The sequence below is a fragment of the Hyalella azteca genome, unplaced genomic scaffold (genome assembly GCF_000764305.2).
Source record: "Hyalella azteca isolate HAZT.00-mixed unplaced genomic scaffold, Hazt_2.0.2 contig8433, whole genome shotgun sequence".
Classification (NCBI taxonomy): Eukaryota; Metazoa; Arthropoda; class Malacostraca; order Amphipoda; family Hyalellidae; genus Hyalella; species Hyalella azteca.
In genome coordinates this window covers 74,297-83,216 of record NW_025938527.1, presented here as the reverse complement: position 1 = coordinate 83,216, position 8,920 = coordinate 74,297, and positions in this window count along the sequence as shown.

Below are 8,920 nucleotides of genomic sequence, written 5' to 3'. Positions count from 1 at the left end.
TCACTCAACCAGGGCACCCAATCGAACGAAGAAGGTCTGCCCCACGTACACAATAACAATCGCTAGAGGCAGTGCCCTGAGCAATCATCAAGAGGCATTACACGAACTGACGGGGCAGTTTAACCCTGACTCTGGAATGCCCTGCATCGTCTCGAGCAACTAATGGAATCCAGCACATGACTGAGCACTACATTCTGTAAGTAATCAAAATCAGAATTTATCTCTGTCAGTCGCGCACAACCATTATCAGTGTCTGGGTGTAGAAGACCATCCTGAGTCCAGCCACAATTATGCCAGCGCAGAATGATGATCGAGGCGACGATTGCTGCTGGACGACGGATAGTGACCTCACTTACGATCATTAAAATATTTAGTTTAAAAATTACAATAAACTAATAATCTGTAATACTCATTATACTTTACTTTAAATGTTTATTTTATTCGATCCGAGGTCTGTCAGAATTTTACAGCGGTAACAATTGACTTGCAAGGTAATAATCGTCGGCTACGATTTCAGAAATTTCCACTAATCTATAAGGCATTCGACTATGAATATTATCTATTTGTATGATGTGAATATAACAACAAATAAATCTCGGTCAAATGGATAATAAATCAAAATAAATGCCCTTTATTAAATCCCTTCAGATAGTCGAGCCAAGAATTATGAGGTTAGGAGGTCAGATTAGGACTCATTGTGAGTCATGTTCTCCATGCTCAATATATTCACCCTCGTTTTTTATGGCCGTCTTAATATTTTATCGAAGAATTAATGGGGTTGCCTGTGATTTCATAAAATTATTTTCGGACTACTAGAGAGATATTTTCATTTAAAAAACAGTAATCTGAATTTTCATGTAGAGGTCATCTTCAGAAAGGAGGCTTCTCATGTACCACCGAACACTTCAACGTTCACGTAACTTCGATCCACTTCAGGCCCACCAGTTTCCGCATATGAACAAAGCCTTTAGGTTCATCCATTGCCAAATGAAAACTCCGGTATGCTCAAATTTATATCAATGGCACTTACAAATGCTGTCGAACCAAACTTGTCCTAAATTTACAAAAAATAAATTTTGGAATAGCAGGATAAATTGTCAAAATTTAATTTGCTTTATAAATTAGTTGTTGAGCCTCAATTTTTGAGGCTCAATATCAATAAGGTTTTCTTCCTTGATATTAATAAAGCGATCATAATATTATTTGGCATTGTATTATTGCAAGAAAAAATTCTTTCAACTGTAAAGATGAAACTTTCACGTAAATGCGCTTTAGATAAGATCAAGTAGCCTATATGAATATTGCACAAAGGAAAAGGAACCGAGATTACTAGGAACAATGCACACGAAATTTAGGATTTCATGTTTTACGTCTATAATTTTGATATCACTGTCTCGATCAAGCTCTGAATTTAGGGGGTTAATAGATTCGTCTGTGGTAGCCCGATCAACGACCAGTTTATCGTACCTTATGTATTATTCCAGTTTCCATTACTTATATATCTTGTTTGGCGTTCGGTGCCATCGATTTATAATCGATGTGATGGAAGCACGTGTACAACAAAAATGTATTCAAGATTTCTGGAGGTAAAAGATGAATGCGAATAATTGATCTGTTTCAATTTATTCATGCCCTATTGCAGAATGCTCAGCCAAGTGACTTCCTTTGTTGAAAATTACCCAGTAATGAATATATTCTCTATGCTTCCTTAAGCAACTGTCGTAGGACGGCAGCTTACGAGAGGATAATTTTGGCCCGTTGAGCTGCTCGAGAGCCCTGGAAATATTAAGGTAGGAAGATGTGGACTTTATAAGCCTAAAACTAATAAGAAATTACTTAAAATTTTCAGGACTTGTTATCATCTCATAACTTTCTCCCACGTCGTAATGAGACCAGGGCCTCCAAGGCCCAAATATATGTGTAAAAACATCGCTGGCAACATTCACAGTGATATTCAATAACATTCAAACAAGGTATATCTTCAAATACATGTTTGCACACATCTGACGGTTCTATATTTGTAGTTAAACAATTTCCACTATATCTCACTATAAAATAGCTAAATACCTGAAAAAGCATTCAGAATCGTAATTGCATTTCTCAATCGCGCGAGCTATCACTACCATTATATTCTCATGAAATAAGCCTTTGAATTTTTATTTGTGTCTACTTTTTTAAATTCATCATACTTTGGTCAGGAAAATTTACCCATCGTTTTTGGTGATTTATATACTTCCTATACGTTAATTTGAAAGCAACGCTGTTCGCTTATAACAGCATGTATATACAGGGTGATTCACGGAAACTTTCTGTTTTGTATTACTCGCCAAGCAGCCAGATGTTGTAGTATTTCATATGAAAGGCAAGATCATGAAGTCTTATGTTCCGCTTAGTCAGTCGCCACTATGCATTGGACAAGTGAGCAGCATTCGCTTGCTGTCGAGGCGTACTTTTCAAATATCGCCCGTTTCATTATCGCTACTCAACGAGCATTCCGTACTCGGTACTTCGCCCGAAACCCCGATTTGGCTCCGTGTAAATTTTTTATAGGGTTAGCTTAAATCAATTGTTTAAAATGACTATCCAAAGACCCAACCTCCCTTAATGAACAACGTACGCCAAGCCATCATCGACATTCCCGTCAGTATGCTTGAGCGAGTTGAACGGAACTTCGAAAGTCGACTAGCTGAACGCATTGACGATGGAGGCCGTCATTTTTCCGATATCAACTTTAAAAATAAGTGATACAAAAATTCAGGTGATGTCTTTTTCAATAAATTTATATTGTAGTGATATTTTTACTAGTTCTTTATTATTTATCTTTCAAATTAGGAAGTTTCCGTGAATCACCCTCTATGTATGTACACTTACTTGAACTAATGCCAACAAAAGACAGGTAACACTTTACTAATTTCAGCAACTCTCTCAGATTGTAGCAAAATGCTTTCTTTGTTAATGTAAAATGGAAATCACAAACTTATTTCGTTCACTGAATATGCTAATTAATCGTTTTCAGTTTGTATGCGTAAAGAAATTCCCGTAATTATCTCTCTTTGGATGTTTGTCTTTGAGAATGAGAATAAAAAGCCAACCTTGATCAAAAAGGAATTTCTGTTAATAATTTTGATAATGGACGGAACAAGGTTTAACCAAAATAGTTTTCGTTCAAATAATTTTTTTAACGACTGCACAGTCGCAAATAATATTGGCAAAAGAAATTCAATTCGAATATCATGCAAACATTTTACAACTAAAATGCGAAGAGCAGACAGCCTAAGGCAACGTTCAGGCATACGAGTGATAATTCCTTGCGTTTGGTTTATTTCAAGATTAAGTCTGGGGATTAAGAAGCACCAATAAAATGTATATAATTCAGAGTCCAGGTGGCCCAGCTTGATTTCGTCTGTCGCCCTTTCTGCAGGCACCAACTCAAAACCAACGAAAGTTAAAAATTTGAAAGCTAACATCTGATTTTGAATTTTAATTCTTCCAGAAGACGGATGATAATCGATATTATAAGACCAAAACTCTCTCCAAAGTCATGTTGAATGCGAAAAGAATTGAAAATATTGCCGCATAATTCAAATTACGCCCTGCATGTTGCCTGTCGCTCTCGACAATTTCACCTCGGGCAGGTCAGTGGCATCTCTCGCGCATGCAGGCTGTAACCACAGAGGTGTGATGAACTGCGCTATATAGGACCCTGATGGCGCAGTGCACTGCTATGTCTCGTGGTTCAGAACCTGGTACCGTAGCATGGCAGTTATATCAGGAGTGTGCTCTACACTCGAATTATTCGGAACACGAGACCATAGCATGGCAGGTATAATCATGAGTGTGCCCTTAGAATAAAATCTGGCTTATAAATTCCAGCAGAATGAAGCGTAATCTTTGAAGACATGTAAAAGACAGTTAATAAAAGAAAAAATAGGGCTACAGAAAGAGCTCCGTAAAAAATAAATATTTTATCCATATTTTCTGAGTTTTATAGCTTCATCACAAATTTATACGTGTTATCTGCTGTTTTATTTAGAAAATTCTATTCACGTTGCAAATAAACCCTTATTTTACCCGTGAATTATTTTTACATCAACACATTAGGAATTTTAATAATACTCAAAATAATAATAATTGACTCATTGCACATCGCGCGGCTAGAATAAGGACAAGAATTTCTCAGCACCTGCAAACCTCGCGACACTCCACATTTCAAGTGAGCAGCCAAAATATTCAGGGGATAATTTTTTCAAGTCATGCCTTGTTTAGATCTCATTCTGAGGAGCACGCCGCGAGATCCAGTGGCATGCGGCTCTGCCTGATGCTTTTCATTGATGTGTAGTCAGGCATCAAGTGGGAAGACAGACTCACGCCACAACAGATCACTTCACATCTCAGCCTCAAGACGACCTCGGGCATGGCAGTGGCAAATCGCACGCCCAGGATCTTTCTCATACACCGACGACGCGTGGTCCTTCAAATGTGCAGAAAATTATATCCGCGAGCTCCACTTTCTTTTACATGTAAGCTACAGATGCATGGAGACCATTTTCAGATTTACTCCGTGATTTCTCTTCTGTTTGCATTTTTTCAACTTATTTATTTTCTGATTAAAGGAAAAGTTTAATAATTTTAATTTAATTTTTTTAAGTGATGTTGTTGTTGTTGTTTGATGAGTGTTCATGAAAAACTGAGAAATCACAGGTTATGCAGTGAGCTAAATTAGGCCAAAATAAATGATGTCATCTCACCAACACAAGTAGTTTCGGCCACAAATGCTGACCAGTGTTAATGCTCCCAGCAAAGGCCAGCAAGATTTTATTTTAATACGAGCACATCGGCTGAGCTGGGACGCTCTTAATCAGAGGTGAATTACAAAAATTTCATTCAATCACATTATGGGCAGCATAAGTGAATAGATTAATTAGTGGTCAGTATCTTTAATTATCAAATGAAGAGCTCAATAACCGAAACATTTGTCACTACGATGCTGGAAAATTACGGCAAATCAGGCAACTTTAAAAATTAAATCGAGTAATCTTAAATTTTTCGATTGCAGAAAGTTTTGTGCTCTGCACATTCATTATGAAATGCTTAGGGATTTTTTAAAACAATAGTAACATGCTTACAAAATCATTATTGGAAATCAAGCAGTCGTAAAACGCATAATTTTAGGCTTTAACTTATTTAACTGTTGTGATAAGGAAAGAATTCCGATAAAATCAGGAAAATAGTTCGAGCTAAATACAAACGTTCAAATTTTATTTACACAATACGAATAAGTGGCGTTATTCAAATATCAGGTTTTTGTGTCAATTCTAACAATCACAATTCCGTTGTTACCGCCGTATTCATCTCTGAAAGACCCAATTAAATACATCGGTATTCAATTTTTTAATGGGAAACGTAGATGATCTGAGAAATACTCCAGGCTCAGGTTAATTGTAGTGTGCTCAGCAAACCGTTTAAGGCAATTGTTAAGCCCTAGTGGCTTAAGCGAAATTTCGACACTCAGGTTTCAAGGAGTTTTATTTGAGTAATCTTGAAAGCATAGTTTCAGTAAGTATGACATAAAAAATATTAGCTATCTAATACACAAGATAAACAAATATAAGCAAAATTAAATCCAAGTGATCCAAAAAAAATATCGGAATCAATAATGAAGGACTAATAAATTGCAGGACTAAACTCACCGAAGTATTTCGCCACTAAAGAGGTTTGAACTACGAATGACAATTTATCTACAGGTATACTTCGGTAGGATGACTGAAGGTCCAAACAGAAAGATTACGTGAAGCGTACATGTGAAAAAATTGCGATTACAGCAATCGACCTCACAATTCAACGGATAAAGATAATAAACACTACAGATGTTCTTTTCCTGTTGCTCAACTGTTAATGAGCTGAACAGTTATTCAAGTTATTAATATCAAATGTATCTTCCTATAACTTTATTCATTTCACTCAAATATTGCAGTAAACTATGCACGAAACATGAGCAGCAAATTCAGTAATAACATCTCTTCTTACCTAATTTGAAAATTGCTGAAGAACAAATTCGTGTGTAATGATCACTTTGTGACCGCGGTAGACAGAAAGTTGATTGTATCTGAGTAGCTCCTGATAGATACATTATACTATTTAAAACACAAGTATGGTCTCCATCCGTCATAGCTTCCATTAATTTCATCATTTTGTTACTCATCACGAAAAAATAATAGACATTTTTATGATTAGTTCAAACGAAATAAACTCCCATTTTTACACGTTTGTCGTGAATAAAGAAAGGATGATTAGGAACAACAGGTGCTGCTTTAGAGGATCCTTCGCTCAGTCCTCAACATGCGGAAAATCCCGCGATAGCTTCGCTTTCACAAAATGCGCTCAAGCAGAAACGGAATCTAGGCAAAATTTGTGATAGAAAAAAAAACTCGCTCAGGAAGAAAGTGAATCTGGACAATATTTGTTGTAAAATAAATGAGTTCAAACAGAAACAGAATCTAGGCAATGCGTCGTTGAATAAAATGCGCTCCTGTATATAGAAACTAAATATAGATAATATTATTAATAGGATAAAATGCCGTCAAGCATAAAATTAATCTATGCAATGCTTGCCGCTTAGTCATAAACTAGATCTGTGCAAATATTGATCTAAGAAGAGACTGCGCTCAAGCAGCAGAATTTTGAATAATTTTGTGGTTGACAATGGAACGTTTGGCCCCAAGCTTGCTGTGGAATTTGTGACACCAGATTCAAAAATGAAAATCTATGATTGTATTTGAAGGTTACAACACAGAGTTTGCAATAATTATTTCGTATTAGTGAATTCCTATAGAAAATTTGCAAATTGATGCGAAATTAAACGATGCTAACGTTTAATAACCTATATGAATAACCTGCCAACTTGTGAGTTATTAAGCTTGGCCCTGGGCTCAGTGTTTATGATATTTAAAAAAATTATCCGCTTTAGAATAAGATTGCGAATTAAAAAGTCTACATGCAGTAGAGGAAATTACTACTAGGCAATAAATTTTTTATTTTTTTAAAGCGAGATCATATGAGTGCTAGTGATTTTGCACTTAGTAAGCCATTGTTCAGTATTAATCACATTTGTTTGCATTTATATCTATAATTTGTCAATGATATAAGAATTTCAGTGGCAGATAAACAAGTAACTGCAACACCGCTGCTCATTATCGCGAGTGTTTGCAGTGAAAAGGAATTATGAAGCTACCGTTTAAGTTGGTGGGTCAGAAAGACCATTAATGAATCGAATTATTTGTGGGGTAAGCGGCTTATAATGGACATGGTCCGCGCCGTGCCAGGAATAGGACAATGAGGCTTCATAAAGCGTCCTCACATCGGCTACGTGGCCTTTGTGTTCCTACACTCTAAGTCCTCTGTAATCTCAAGAATCGCCGTTGATCACATTTATTGCTTGTTGTGACTATTTGCAATAGGATTTAAATCAAACAGAATCAAATGGCTCGAGTGGAAACGCTCTTCAATGGCCAGATAAATCTCTGTGTCATTTCTTGTAATGGACAATGAGCCCGTATCAAATGCCCAATTGAAAATCTTTCAAAGCTTTTGGATGTTTTTCGAGCCTAAAAATCCCCACTTGTCTTTCAATGCATTCAAATTTAGAATAAAAACATGTATATGAGATTTTTTTAATATTTTTTCTAGTTCTTCTTCTTTTTGTCAGCATTTTTAGTTGTCTGTTTTCATTCAAGCAAAAATTTCACTGACCCATAATATTGCCCAGTAAATTACGAATTTTTTACCCACAACAGCATCCATGATAATTAATTATTTTCATACATGAAATAATTATATTTAGAGCAATTTCAGGTAAATTTAAACATATTTAATGAATTAGAGACAAATATTACCATCGTGTCAATAGCGTTTTCATTTTCTGAAATGATTTTCTCTTGGTGTTGCAGTCTCTTCTCTTCTAGAAAAAAACTTGTTAATTTCAACACTTGTTTTGTTTTTAAATGGTCACGAAAAGCTCGAGAGAAAGTACATCCATTTTCGTTTCAATATTTTATGAAAATTTGTGAGAGAAAGTGTTTCAACTTTCTCTCGTGAAGTTAAAAATTTCATACAACATAATTTCACCTCGTGTTGTCATAAGTGTCTTTTACACCAGCCACATATATTTTCCCCAGTAGATTTCGTTGAACTTCCTTTTTTTTCAGAAACTTTGTTCCAGGAAGGCAAGCTAGGCACTCCGTTACTACATTTTTCAAAGCAGAACGTAACGCACACCATTTTGTTGAGATCAACGTTTATAGGTTCTTTCATAACTTCACTTTGATATTCGACAATTCCAGGCAATACTGCTGGGTCTGTTTAAAATAATCTTATGTAAGAATGAAACTTGACGCCAAGTCACTTCAAAAAGAGAAAAACTGCAAATATTTTTCGAAGTCATGACTAAGTTTATATCGACTAAAATGCATTGAATAAATGTCTGCAAACTACGCAGACGAAAAATATAAAGTACGTGTTTCAATTATTTAGATAATTCATGAACAAAAGCACATGGTGAATATTAACCTCAATTTTATTACTATATTAAACAACGTATGCGCATTATACTTGAATCTGTAAACATCATCTTTTAAGCACCGCAGAGCTGAGCTCCTAGTCGTAAGGAGTATTTTTTTCGCCTCTTTATCAGACTGTACGCATGAGGCTGCCGTGGAAGGCTGAGCGCTATAAGTCGTCCGGCAGCTCCATCAGTGTCATGGAGTTGCTACCTTATAATGGCCGCAGCCATGGAGCACCCGATGCACCTTCATACTATGAGAGGCTGGCCCTGCGATCTGAACAAATGAGAAGCTCCTCGAGACGGCTCACCCTTCGTCCTTAAATGAGCTCCTTGGAAATAAGGTAGTCTTTATTAGGCAGA